At 39.2% G+C, this 15,394-nt stretch overlaps 1 long non-coding RNA gene across 9 annotated transcripts in view; it reads right to left on the bottom strand.

The window, feature by feature from the left end:
- Positions 1-15,394, bottom strand: part of LOC109255929 (uncharacterized) — an 82,419-nt gene that overhangs the window by 19,459 nt on the left and 47,566 nt on the right. For 4 of the 9 annotated variants that reach the window (XR_008424598.1, XR_008424595.1, XR_008424592.1 and 1 more), the window contains one exon: positions 8,810-8,901. The exons of the other annotated variants lie outside the window; for them this stretch is intronic. This is a non-coding gene — a long non-coding RNA (uncharacterized LOC109255929). The remainder of the gene's footprint in view (positions 1-8,809; positions 8,902-15,394) is intronic. 9 annotated transcript variants of the gene reach the window in all.

The raw sequence follows: 15,394 nt of genomic DNA, 5'->3' as shown, positions 1-15,394 counted from the left end.
TTTAACAAGAAACTTCTTCCTAAGTTTAGACCCATATTTCTGGATACTTCATGCTATACCACCAACATTTCAAAGATAAATTGAACTCACAATCTTCTCGCAAACACCAGCTCCTCCTCCTATATTCTCTATCTCAGTTGACTAACACCACTGTCAATCCAAACAACCTATCCAGAATCCTGAGGCCATCCTTGTCCCCACCCTTCTCTTCCAGTAGATTTTTGCCCTATTCCTACTTTGGCCAGTGGGTCACCATATCCTGTTGCTTGTACCTTCCAGACCTCCATAATGTATACCTCTTCCCTCCCTGTTGTCACTGTCTTAATTCATACTTTTGTCCTTTATTCCCTGGACTAACACCAAAGAGTGGTTAATTTCCCTGCCCTAGATTGTTACCATCCAATCCAGAGTTATCACAATAACAAATACTGAGCATTTATTGAGCATGTGTGCTAGGAACTATTAAAGCACTTTACATGTATTAATTCATTTAATCCTTATGACAACCTTTTGAGTCAGAGTTACTCCCGGACAGGAAAACTGAGGCATTCAAAGGGATGAGGAAAGGATTAAAACCCACACAGTGTAGTCCTTAACTGTCAAACTGCCCTTTCTAATCATGTCACATGATCACCTAAAACCCTTTAGAAACTATGCATTTTGCCTCAACAGCCTTCGCAGTCCAACCCCTGCCATGCTGACTGAACCCCTTTCTCCCTCCTCTCCCATATGCACTGTGGTTAGTTCCTTAAATTGTCCTCTTACCTTTATAGCATTTTATAAGCTGTTGCCTCCACAGCTTTCATTCCATATTGTGCACATTCAGATGACTAACTCCTATTCATACCCTACGACTCAGCCAAGTTTCACTTTCTCCCCGACTTTTCCAGATATTAAAAACCAGCCCTTCCTTGCTCATCTTGCTTTTCACACTATAATGTGAATGTTTGTTGCCTCCCCTATTAAACACTAAGTTTCCTACAGTGTGACTTACTCCACCACATCCCTAGTGAATAGCACTTAGTAGGTCTAATGAACATTTGTAGACTGAATGAATTTATTATATTTGTAGCTGTTCAAGGACAAAGAGTGCCCAATGTTATCAGCAAGAATAGGAGAATTGACCATCCTTAAGAATTGACCTCTGAATACTAAAATTATGTTACGGCTTCTAATGCATTAATAACTTACTAAAAGTCTGTTGAAACTGTGAGTACTGAACCAACTAAATCTTATAACAATCTTCATCACAAGCATTTGAAAAAAGGGAATGTATAATAATAAAAGAAATAGTAGACTCCTGGCTCCATGCAAAAGTTATTAGAAGTCAAGATTTTCTCAAGAAAAGAGTCAACAAACATCTTGGCAGTGAATCAGGAAAGTCAAATTTAGTTAAAATGATATTATCATAGAAAAGAATTGATCCAGTAGGCTAGTCTTCTAAAACTATTCAGCTCATCTTGATGTACCCACTGAAGGGAATATAATTTTTCTCTGACTTTAACCTTGATTACCATGGGGAAAAGTCTTAAATGGGATGTTCTTCCAGTGATAGATCAAACATGTGTGCTGATGTGTCACACAACATGAACACGATTCTCCAAGGATTTAAGTGTTTAGTCATTCTATGGCCAACAGAATATCATGCCCTATTTTTATGAAGCTATGTTTATAAATATGGCTGATTGTGAAGTACTTGCTTGGAGACTGAATTTTTACTGCCTTTTAATCAATTAGCCATATAACACAGAACTAAAACAATTCATGAAAATTTTTGTTAAGACACAAAAAAAAAAAAAAAAAAAAGAGGAGCATAGGTAGGCAGTATTGTTCAGTATTCTAAATATAAAAAGTTCCAAGCTGCAGATAGTGAGGAAACCTTGGTACAATAAGGACACGTGAAAAAAGACGATGTATTTGTAAAGATAAGATGAAAGAAATTTGAGAAAGTAACCAAATCATACAATGTCAGAACTAGAAGACCCCTTACAGATCTTAAGATTTTGATTACTATGTTCCCAAGGCCCAGTAAAATCAACGATAAAGTACGATAATATTACAACTAAAAGCTTCCCAATCCTATAGAATCTTGTATTTAGATTTGGATGTTTTCATCCAAATCAGATAAGTAAGTGTTGTATTTTTAATTCTTTACAAAGTCACGAAGTCTTTGGTATTTTTTTTTTTTTGAAATTACATCTGGATATACTCCCTTGACTTTTTATTACATGTTTACTGTTATCACATCATATATCAGGTATGTTATAGGGAAACCTAGTGTCAGATTAATCCAATCTTCCCAACTTTAATCTTGTGCTCTTTTATAAATCAGAGTGCAATGTGTTGAAAGATTTCTCCATCCATTACTATAACGCAAAATTATTCCTCTTAGTGTAATAATTAAGGCAGAAGCTACAAATAAATATTGCAAATGTTACAAAATCCAAATAAGTAACAATAAGCGATAATAAGTGACAATCTTCAACCAGAATGTTCATTTTTGTCAGCTTTTCAGTGAGAGCTATCACTTTTATTCCCCAAATACTTGAGTGACATTTGATGTTCAGGATACCTATGGCTTGCTGATAGGCATAAATGAACAGGGGAAAATTGGAAACTCGACGGCATTTAAGGTTTTTGTTTAATAACAAGGACTTTTTCAAAAGTCAATAAAATTTAAAACAATACAACATTCATAAAAATGGTTTTATGACATTCAAAAATGTTGGAAAGGATAGTATATTTTAGTAGGAATAAGAAGAAAATGAAAATAAGATGTCCTTTTTGTTGAGACAGAATTAGGAAATAAGGTCACCAGATTTATGGAGGAAAAAAATAGACTTCTTAGTACGTGAGTCTAAACTTTGTATCTAAATTTGAATTTTTTAAAAAAGTATACCACACTATCTAATAAATACAAGTGAATACAATATAAGTCTGGCTTTGGAGAAACAATGTTTTAACTGATATGATTATAGGGGCACTGGGAAGTTTCTGGGTGCCTCCAGAAAGATCTCTCTCACCAAGTTACCTGAAACCTAAAATTCCAGAGTCTTATTCTTTAGCTTAGAATTTTATCTTATTTTAAAATACAAATAGCCTTAGGAAAGGATGATGATTAAGCAAACTGTTGTTTATACCAGAGTGTGAACTAGTTTATCCAAACACTAGAAGTGCTGATAAGGGGGGGAGGGGGATGGTAAAGAATCGGGATATGTAGGAGGTAGAAGGAAGCAAAAACAAGGAGGATGATATGAGCTAAGCTTCAGCTAATTCAGTATTTGGCTGAAGCTAAATAGATCTCCAAATTTTTACCAATTTAGTCAAGATGAAGTGCTAGAACTTCTTCAAATAACTAGGCAGGTTCTAGGTGTTGTTGACCTCAGGCTTTATACCCAAAGGCCTGGAAGGTAATAAACTTGGCATCCATCTTCTCTGTTCCATGGACTCCCTGACCAGGTTTGTTTTGCAAAGGTCACTTAATTAGTACTCTGGTAACAGTTATAAGTTAACATTACCTTCTCCTGGATAATGATAGCATTTGGCATGTGCTAAGTAAAACAGGAATTAACAGAATTCCAATGGCTTACTTAAATGATAAATAATGAGCCATTTTAAGGAAAAGATCTCCTGGGGTGTGCGGAAAAACCTGCCGCTGGAGGCGAGCTCCCGGATGTGGAACTCTGCACAGGCATAAACAGGAAACGAAGCCACTTGCCTTTGCGCGGACAGGCAGGCCTGGAATGGCCTGTTGAACGTGGGCATAGCGCTTGACCCTTGGCGAAGCTGAAGCGCCTGTTTTGTTAGTTCATTTTCACGTCTGTAGGATCCATATTTTTCAAAATCCTATCCAGTCCCTCCCAGACATCTACGAGAAATACCATTACATACCCAGAGCCAAGAAAATTATCTTCATAATCCAAATTATAGAGGCCCAGATGACGTTTTTCATTGTTTTCATGCTGCCTTCTTGACATAGCATTTAACGAAACTGTTATCCCTGAGAAGTTTCAAACTCTTCAAGCTCTCTAGGGAGGGCCTTTATGTGTCTTGTGTATTTGCGTCATCATGTATGTGAAATATACTGCTCCACAGTAACTTTTTTAAAAAGTTTTTTTTTATGTTTATTTATTTTTGACAGAGAGAGAGAGAGAGAGAGAGAGAGAGACAGAGCATGAGCGGGGGAGAGGCAGAGAGAGAGAGGGAGACACAGAATCTGAAGCAGGCTCCAGGCTCTGAGCTGTCAGCACAGAGCCCGACAGGGGGCTCGAACTCACAGACTGCAAGATCGTGACCTGAGCCGATGTCCGACGCTCAACCGACTGAGCCACCCAGGCGCCCCACATTAACTTTTTTATGGGCAGTATTTTGTTTCCACTTAGACATGGGAACAAAAACTTTGAGTTTCATGGGGTAGTGTAAAGGAGGTCTACAACCCTGTAAAAATGTAGATCAAAACCTGTTCCTTATCAAATTTATTGAAATGATCCGATTTACCAGGACAATTTTGAAGATGAAAGTGTTGCCGTACAGCAGGGATGAACCCATCTTTCTTGTGTTTATAATGGCCCCATATCAACCCTTCTTTGAGGATGTTACAGGCCATCAGTAAAATTCTGTTCTGTGTCATGGCATATGACATCGGTGGATACCCATCTTGCTCTTCATTTCTGAAGGAAATAGGCCAACAAGTCATATTTTCTTAACCACTTGAGTTTAATCATTTATGAGCTCACCCATCTTTGAAAATACATCAGAACACTTGACGCATGGTAATTTAGAGATGACACAACAAATGATGTTTAATTATTTTCTAAATGTATAAAGTTGAACCCAAACATGATATAAAATTGTGGTAAAAATGATCTACTTCTATAAAACTAATGATGTAAATTAATCATGGAGCTTCCCCTTGTGAAGGTCTTTTCTGTTGTTGCTATACTTTGAGTTTTAAGGCAAATTAATAAACAGTGTTTTTTTTAGCATTTGCTCATTTTTTTAGGTATGCTATGACAGAAATTGGTAGTGATTACCAAACCTAAATGCGGGGACACTTTTTCTAGATTCTTCTTTCACAAGAAATAAACTGGACGTGCTTCACATTAGTACTGTTATTAACGGCAACACAACAAATCGTCAACAACGTGCGCAGTGTGTCAGGAATTTGTAAAGGGGATGCCATAAAGAGGTCACAGGAAGAAGACAGAAAAACGTAGGTTTATCACTCATGTATATTAATCCCCAATAAGACAGGACCTGATATCACAGCATCTCAGAGGAAGAAAACAAAACCATTCACTGCATAAACATCCCCACTGAGGAGCCAACAAGGCTCAGAGGCCCTGTCTGCAGAGGCAGATAGCAGGCACCCGTCCGTCCACCCATGACACACACCCACCAGAGAAGAGGGTCTGCTTTGTGTTTATTGGGTCTGGGGCCGAGGCTGCAACAGATCAATAAAACAGACGTGGGGGCAAGTCACTGAAAATGTCTGAAATTGCATGACTAATTTGACAATATTCAATTTCCTATCATACTCTCCGGCTTCACTTTCCACTAGATGCAGACAGCACAAGCAACAGGCGTTTATAAAAGGCTGGTCTTCGCTGAGGACAGAGCCGAGCACCTCTGCAGTGACACAATATAAACTTCACTACATGAAATCCTGGAAGTTGATGTAAACAGCTTTTAATAGCGGTGAACATTTGTTCGCTTTGTTTAGACCATCTGGATGTTCCATTGTGTTCGGTTCAACACTGACTGCCGCCGGGTGACAGTTGATATATGTTAAGTACAAGCAAAGTGCCTCGGCCCACTCTGGGGACCTGAAAGAGAACTTTTGAGTGTTTTGTGGAATATTCTGTCAGATCGCAGCCGGGTCGCCTGCATCCTTAATGGCTTCATGCCAAAGTCCTCCAGCTTTTTTTATCAAAGGAGAGTTTTGCTTTTACTGTTTGAAAGGTTAGGAAAACTATGCCAAAGTTCTTCCAGGCAGCTTGGAGACCACAGGCTGACAGGAATGATTTTCAATATGGAGGAGAGAATAAAGAGCACCGCGATCCTAAGAGAACGCAGGCTTTGCTTGTTTAATATGCAATATGTCTGACAAACAAGCCATTAAAACACCACCAAAGAAAAGCTCCCCAATAAACACAGAGCGGCTGGTGTTCTGAAAAGGGGAGATTACCGCTTAAAAGCATATTCTCCTCCACTGTGCGATATGCAACTGTGCGGTCCGTGTATTACCTTCTCAGACGAAGCGGCCTCCTCCCGCCCATCCTGATGTTGCAGGAAGGTGAAATAGTCTGGAGTGAGAAACACCACTATGAAAAGAGAGAGCTAACCAAGTCAACATGACTACGTTGTGTAAAATTTACACAAGCACAGTTGGTGCCCTGCAGAGCAAAGAAAGGGCTTAGAAATCTGCCGTGGCTCACTTACCAGCCAGTTTGGCTTTATTGGAACATCTGTGAGATGCTAAATTTGCACTTCTGGAGCCCAGAGCTCCCACGGCTGTCACCGCCGCCTGGGTGAAACCAGAGGGTGCCGGGGCAATGGAGCTGGGGGTGCTAGTGATAAAAACTCTGCTTCGTCTTTGTTGTTGTTTTTACTGCGTCCGTTTGAAACTGGTTTAATGAGTGGAATTTCACTTCACTGCAGATGACATAGAAACCAGATAATGTATCTGTAATGACTTGATCTCTGATTGTTCGTGTTGGAAACGTAACGATGCCCTCTCATGTTGGAGTGCTGCCAAATCTCGAGGAACAGTAGAAATGAGGGGCAGAAACTTTATGCATAAGTGAAATGTATATGATTTATATAACCCTGGACACACGATCTAGATAACATGTGGTTCCAGCAAGTGCCACAGAGGTTGCACTTTCCTTCTTTATCTTGGGTGGTGTGATATAGGTAGGGAAAAGCCTGCAGGAAAAGAAGAGGTGCTGGGCGCAAGATAGACTAATCTGTAAAATGGGGATACAATACATCATTATAGGACAATTAAAGGACAAAATGCATGCAAAGTTACTTACCACAATGTAATGTGTTTCAACACATGGTGGTTGGAAAATTATCATTAAAATACCTATTCTGGGGCACCTGGGTGGCTCAGTCGGTTAAGTGTCTGACTTCGGCTCAGGTCTTGATCTTGGGTTCCTGAGTTCGAGCCCCAAGTCAGGCTCTTTGCTGAAGAGCTGGTACCAACTCACAGGAGCCTGCTTCGGATTCTGTCTGTCTGTCTGTCTGTCTCTCTCTCTGCCCCTCCCCCACTTATACTCTGTCTGTCTCTCAAAAATAAATAAACACTGGAAAAATTTTAAAAATATTTATTCTGAAAAGTTGATTACGTGAGGTTGTTATATTTGCAAATAAGAACCCACAACAGTGTTGTTAAAAATACATTAATAAATGGCTAAATATGTTCTTTTTTGGACAGACATAGCTATGTTCTATTGAACAATTTGTACCAAACATTCTAAGTTCCACTTATGGGTTAATTATGCACCAAGAGCAAGATAAACCTTCCAATAGCTTCTAAAAATTGCCTCTACCTCCTAATTCTTTTCATGATTACCAATTAAACAAAGGAACCCTATTCCATAGTTCAAAAGAAAAGATGCCAGAGAAATGTCTTACTTCCGTTAAATGAAGTGTATACTTGCATAATTGTGTACAGTGAAAGTAACTCTAAGAAAAAATCTTCAAGTAGTCACTGAATGAAGGAAAGACTTAAAGGTTCCCATATACATAATTCCACAACACAACAACCTCAGCTTTCAGCAAACATCGAACATGATTACCCAGCAAATGACACTGTTTCTACTGAAACAATATCCAACAGCAGCAATGAAAACCGACCAAATAGGCAGAATTTTCTGAAACAAGGAGGCCCCTTTTCATCAGAACTTAACTGACTTTCAAAGAATGGTGAGTCAGATATTGACTAAAGAATTATTATTTGTTATTATTATTTTTTAATCCATGGTTTTTATTTCCCATTGTGTCTTGCGTTACAGGTTTATAGATTTCAAAGTGCTTTCGTGCTCATTATCTCATTAAAAATGATCTTTGTTTATATCCTTCTGAAATAAAATGCAACTTTAAGCATATTTAAAGAATGACTACAGGGGCTCCTGGGTGGCTTAGTTAGTTGAGCATCAGACCCTTGATTTCAGCTCACGTCATGATTCCAGGGTGATGGGATTGAGCTCCGTGTCAGGCTCTGTGCCGAGCATGTAGCCTGCTTAAAAGTCTCTCTCTCCCTCTCTCTGCCCCTTCCCCACTTGTGTACACTCCCTCTCTCTAAAATAAAATAAATGAAAAACATTTTTTTCGAAAGAATAACTACAGATGAATTATCAGAATCCTATTTGATTTTCCATTCATTTCTATCTCTCAAATTAAATCACATTCAAAACAATATATGTTATACAAAGAGACTGAGCCAGTGATTTCTGTGGCAAATTGTATCATCCAAAGATGACCGACCGTATCTCTCATTCCACAAGCCCTTTTGACACTCGGACCCTGATGCTCCCTTCAAGGGAACCAAAGCAAACTGCTGGAACCTAAGCAGACCTTCATGACTGGTCATGACCAAGAGCACGGCAGAAGTGATGCTATGTGATTTCTAAGGCCAGAATTGTTAAATGCAATGTACTTCTGCCTTATTCTGTCAGGACACTTGCTCCTGGAACCCAGCTACCATGCTGGAAGGTAATCTAAACAGGCTATGGGGAAGCCCACGTGGAGAAGCCCATGCAGTCCCAGTTGAGTTCCTAGATGACAGCTAGTACCAACTCACAAAACATCTGAGCGAGCCATCTTGAAAGCAGATCCTCTAACTCTCTGGCCAGTTGCCCCAAATGCTGAACCAACTCCACCCAAGTTGAAAATCTGTGGACAAAATAATTTCTTTGTTTCAGACCACTAAGTTTGGGGGTGGTTTATCATGCAGATAAACAGATATATGTTCTAATATTAGAATTCCAAGATTCTTCAAAGTTATTCTATGCTTATTATTTACAATATTTTGCTTAAATGCTTGGTAGAATACAGTTACTATTTGTGGGACTTGTTAGAAATAGTGGATTAATTTTTAGTATTAACAAACTGTATTGAAGCTCTTATCTGAACTTCATATTTCCCTCCATCTATAAAATACAAGGAATAGCTTAGGGTTTATTATTCTTCCCAGAATTCTTAGGGTTTATTTATTCTTCCCAGAATCTAACCATAACAGAGGCTGTAAAATACCAACCTAGCTTCCAATAATTAGAGCATATAAATATTATTATATTAGTTGAGCCAACTGAGCCAAAGGTTTATGGAAAAAAATATAAAACATTTTCCTGAGATATAAGACTTCATTGTTGATCAAATGAAAAAAATATAAACAGCAAAGCACTTTGTAAACCCTGAAACATTCTACTAATAGAAGTTGAGATTTAAAAGGAAAAAAAACCCCACATCATTTCAAATTCTAACAGTTAGCTCCAGTTAGATATACATGATCAGAACATTTTAAATAATACATTTATAAATTCATTAATCCTTTTTAAAATTCCAGACTAATGAAAAATAGTGCATTTTTAAACAGCTACTTTGGCAGCAGGGGATTGGATTAGATGACCTCTTAAAGTTCTTTTCAGGGCCTATGAATCTGAGACATACAAGCTGCCTTGCTATATATAGACACCAGATCACAGAGTATTTTAAGTCTAATTTCAATGACTTAAATTCTGTGCATTATAACAAAAATGAAAAACTCCACGTCAATGCCTAGAATTGATGAAATAATAATTAAATCAAGCTTCATAACAAATAGCTTTAATGTGAAGATCATTCGTTTCTAAAAAACATGCATATCATTTGCCTCCGTTTTATAAATCATCACTGAGTATTTTTAATTTTTAAAAGGTAACAATCTTATAATAGCTTCAAGAGAAATCACGATTATAAATTAATAAAAGGTAGTCTTCAAGAGAGCCTATTCCTAAATAATCATATTTCATACAGGTCCCCAAAACAAATAGTAAAATATTTCTTAAAATCATGCTGAAGATATCTTACTGAGGGGATTTTTAAAGTGTTAAATAGAATCATATTAATATTCATGACTTCATCTGCATAAGCAGTGGAAGAGCCTTATTTGATTCCTCGATTTTCTGTATAAATATGTGTTTAAGTATTTGCTACCTCGGAAACAAAAACAGCAACTCATTAGATACTGAAAAAATTAAAGCAAAACATAAAAAGCAAATTTTGATCAAATGTAGTGGTAGGAGGGAGCCAATAATTCCAAAGCATCTGTACGATAACATGGAATGTCACCTAGTTTTTTAAAAAGTGAAGATGCTAATTCTGCTGATGAAGATATTGTTTTTCCCCTCTTGTGCCCTATTCATTATGCAAGGCTGCAGAATATGAAGTGTAGACGTGTGATCCGGGCGATCTAATGATCTCCCACACCTGCTCATCTGGTACAATTTTAATTAACACTCCAAGGAGGTTTGTCAAGAGTAATCAAAAACATTGTCGCTTATAAAGCTGTGGCAAGAAATCAATAGTTTTCATCAGAAAAGGTAAGGTCTGGCATAACTGAACCATTTAATTGCTTCATTCCAATAAACAAAAACTGCACATTTTAATGACTTGATCCGGCAGATCAATATCTAACCACATATTGCATTAAACAGCAACATGTGGTGGGATATTCACAGTCATTTTCATTCCGAAAGCAGCGTTCCTCTGTTTTATTCCATCCCCAGTGGCAATAGGTTGCTGCGCCTACGCGGTGCTATGATTTATATCAAATGAGTGACCTCTAGGGCCATAAGACTAGAACGGGTGACTAGTTCTCAATGGTAAGCTACTGGCACTTGACAAAGTGCCTGAAGCAGAATGAATTTACTTCTCTTTTCCTCAATCATCAACAGGCTCTGCCCTGACCCCCGTTCTGACTCCTATAACAAGATCTCCTGTCGCTGCCTGAAAAATTTACTGTCGCGTCTAGTTCTCATTGAGCTCGAGTGAGTACTTCTGTCACCTTCAGTGAACTGAGTCCGCAGGAGATTTAACTAAACACCAGTCCTAGTTTAAAAACTAAATAAGGGAGTTTCCTCTAAAGCAGGGGGCATTCAAAGGCATCTGTTTCCAGGTGGCATAATTTTCTAAAAAGTTACATCTTTTCTTGTGCTACATTTCATTCAGAGCAACATTTGGGCCCCCCAAAACTCATTTATTTGTGTGGGGCTGTGAATGTGAAGCTCTCGTCAAAACTACAGACCTTACCAGCTATCTGTTTATCACTGGTTGCCTTTAGAAGACTATGCCCACACGGCATTGAAGTCATTTTGAAGGCTACTCGAAAATAGAAATTCTTAACTGTTGAAAAATATTGTATGTGATACCCATAAACTGAATACCCTCATGTTCCGCTGCAATAAATACCCAGGTATGCAGGTGGAAATAAAGACATCAGATTAAGCATTTTGAGCACTAATGCACTGGGCATCCTTCTTCATAGAGATATTTTAAAATACATCGTCAATAGACTTTTAAAAATATATTATCACGGGCTTTCCACAATGACTTCAAAATACCCAGGTATTAAAAAGTATCAGCATATTATAACCCTCACTAGTAAAATATATACATAAAGCATAAACCCACATTTATGTAACGGACATGAGTTTAATCATCACCTTAAAATAATTAAGCAACCCAAACGAACATTCACAACCCCCCGTGTCAACAGCAAGGCAATTAAAAGACTGACGTTTGATGGTTTATTCCATCTCGCTAAAGCCTTACGCAAAATTTCCACTCCCTCTTTAATTTTCAATTCTTCCACCCTCCCTGCTTCACAGCTCCTGGCTATTGGCTTTTACAATCTGTCCCTAGGGAGTGAGGAGTTATTACCCCTGTCGATGGAAGAGAAAGGGATGTTATTCCCCTGTCACCCTCTTCGGCTCCGGCAGATTCTGAGCACTGATGTATAGCCTTCATTGGAGAAAGGCGGCCGAGACGTTGTTAGTCCTCGCGCCTGTCAGATCCATCTACCTGTGCCACTGGCATTACTTACTGGAGTCAGAGTGACACTTGGTGTCCCTAGAGGCGACCGAAAAACTCAAGGAGCAAACGCTGCACTTGCCGTTCTGCTACGATGGAGTAAATACCCAGACAGGCGTCCAAGACTCGTAGCGGAGACGACGCTATACCTTTGCACCTCTGGTATAATGGCAAATGCAAAAGTTTCCTGGCAAAACTCTTCTGAATTGTGCCAAGTTAATTTTGGGGGTGCTGAGTCTAAAAGACATGTTGTGATGACTCATGAAAAAGCTGAGGGAAGCTCATCTAGAATGTTTGGGAGATGCTGCACCACTTGCTCACACTGTTTCTAATCATTTGATTCTTCTCGTTATTGTGATCTTATCATTACATCACGTCAGTTAAAAAACTGGAAGTCTTTCCTTAATTCATAATTTTCAGACCTACATTTCTGTCTCCATCTTTCTCATATCCAATATATGAATAACTCCATTAATTGCCAAAAATCATTATTTAAAACATGATTTTTATTTATTAAAAAAATTTGTTTTAAGTTTATTTACTTGTGAGAGAGAGAGAGAGAGAGAGAGAGAGAATGCAAGCAGGGGAGAGACAGAAAGAGAGGGAATCCCAAGCCACGCGGAGCTCAGACTCACGAACCATGAGATCGTGACCTGAGCCGAAACCAAGAGCCAACACTTAACCGACTGAGCCACCCAGGTGCTCCATAAAAAAAAATTTCTTTAGGGGCGCCTGGGTGGCTCAGTTGGTTAAGCCTCCGACTTCGGCTCAGGTCATGGTCTCGCGGTTCGTGAGTTTGAGCCCCGCATCAGGCTCTGTGCTGACAGCTCGGAGCCTGGAGCCTGCTTCAGATTCTGTGTCTCCCTCTCTCTCTGGCCCTTCCCCTCTCTCCCTCTCCCTCTCTCTCTCTCTCTCTCTCTCTCAAAAATGAACATTAAGAAAATTTAAGGAAAAAGAATTTAAAAAAAAATTTCTTTAAGTAAGCTCTATCCCCAACTTGGCTTGAACTCAGGACCCTGAGATCAACAGTCACATACTCTACTGACTGAGCCAGCCAGGCACCCTAAAACACGATTTAAAAATTTTTTATTATCAAAAAAACCATTTTACATGGCTAAAAAATACATATTAATTTCTAGAATTGCACCATGAGTTGCCCAACCTAAGAAATGTCTAATCAGGCTCCAGGCCATGACACTTTTCTTACAAAGGTACATAGAACCTTTCACTCTTTTTGTCTTTGGTTTGCACCTCACATCTGTCCTTCTCCCTACCTGTCTTTAACCTAAGGTGGCAATCAAGAGAGTTCAGTAAAAAATCTCCACATGTGGAACCTGTCCTGACCTGCCCCAGGAGTTAGGAGGCCCACATCCTGACGAGGTCAATGTCAGAGTGACTATGGCCTGGTGCGGTGGACCCTAAGATCCTTTGATCACAAGTGGAAAAAACTTTTGAGCCTAAACCCTCAACTTAAGTATATTTATTCACCTATAGATTATGCACAACTGTGGGTCCCAAATCCTCACCCAAAATCCTCAGAACCAACGGTGACTCTGAACTGTTGCGATCTTGGCAAGGTAACAAAGTACACACACCATACGTTATGCAACGCTCCCGATGGAGGGTCTAGGGCACACCCCGCAAGAGAGCACATCAAGACTTCAGCAGAGAATGTCTGATTTTTCAGATGACTCACACTCATTGTGCTAAATAAAAGCTATAAATAGCCACATATCAATTCAGGTCGGTTCAGGCTGAGTCACCAAATGAATTACAAAATAACTTCTGGATTTCAGAGCTTTTAGGACATCATAAGCATGGAGAAGGGCTTGTAAATCTTTACTACTATGGTAGGTATGGTATAAGACATATGCAAAAAAAAATAATAGATAAAAAGGGATGAGATAAAAATAGAAAGGAAACCCACATTTTCCTCTTGTATGCCCAGAGTTGCACACACTTCATTTTGGAGACCAGGAGATGTTCGCAGACTCACTGTTCCTGAGTGAGGCTACAAAGGTATGTGCACAGTTGAAAACTACCCCACGCGGAAGGAGCTAAGCGTCAGGACATGGGGCCACAGAATCAGTTCCCAGTTCTTCTTCCTCTGCCAAAACTTTGCATTGTCTACAGCTAAATGCCAATGCCCCCGCCAGCCTTTCCAGGCCTCTGACTCCTGAAGGATACACGGTGCCTTTGTTGCTAGACTTTCCTATTATCCAGAAGAAAGAAAGGTCATAGCTTGCAAAGAAGTATGGTGGATCGAAGAAAACAATTGCTTTGCTGAATGCATTTGTTTGTTAGCGTTGGGGGAACCCATTAACATGGTTTAAATTTTGTGTTTGTGAAAACTCTTCCTAGTGACGAGGATTCACACCAATTTTATCTCACTGGAACCGACCCAGTCTGCCCATTTCTGGTAGTAATATTTTAGTACGAGTCAATAATCTATTTCCCAGAGTGACCTCTGTTACCCCCAAAGGGCCAGGTGAATTGAGGAGCAAAAAAGGCTGAAGCACACGGATAAAACGTATGTTGTGTGCTAGAAATCCTCAGCGAAGTAAGTTTAAAATTGTAACATAAAGCACTTTCCGCAGAGAGCTACCATTCATCATAAGTGGCTCTTCCCTCAGTCTGATGGTCAAGTCCTAGTTCGCTCTTATTCACGGTTTCTTTTCATGAAAAGAATAAGGAGGCCAAATGGATGATTAGTGATGTCAGGGAACACCTAGCCTACTCCTAAGTGTGATAATTTCCTTTCCTCTAAATTTTCCCTCTGGCTTATATTTATTGTGCTTCCACTTAGACCATAAGAACAGAGCTTTTCCCATTCATGACTGATTTGCCAGGGACAGTATTAAAAACTCAAGCAGAGAGTAGAGCCTACCCCTGGCCAGTCACCCCTTACCCCTTATCCCTCCAGTTCCCACCTCATGTAGGGCTCTGTGCCAGATGGGACAAAAGAAGAATTTTTGTTGATTACTGCAGAAAGTTTTAGAAGTTCACCCCAGCTGTGTTCCTATTCATAAGTACCTCAGTTTGACCCTTGCAAGTACCAATTAAGGTAGTGATATTACCAAAGTTGTTTTAACTCTAGTCAATATTGCATGCCCGGGGGAATTCTATTTGCATATAATTTGTGGTTACTTAATGTCAGCATTTATAAAAATGTCCTGAGCCTCTTTTTCTTTTCAACAAAGAAAGGCTTTTTACACCCAGAATTTTGAGATTCCCTGGAGGCCTGATCAATCTCAGGCCCAACTACAAAACTGCCCAAAACACAAACTGTCCTAAATAGCAATGAATATGGAGATCT

The sequence above is a fragment of the Panthera pardus genome, unplaced genomic scaffold, assembly GCF_024362965.1.
Source record: "Panthera pardus isolate Hobbes unplaced genomic scaffold, ASM2436296v1 HiC_scaffold_21, whole genome shotgun sequence".
In the NCBI taxonomy this organism is placed as follows: domain Eukaryota; kingdom Metazoa; phylum Chordata; class Mammalia; order Carnivora; family Felidae; genus Panthera; species Panthera pardus.
This window is presented reverse-complemented; position numbering and strand designations above follow the sequence as displayed.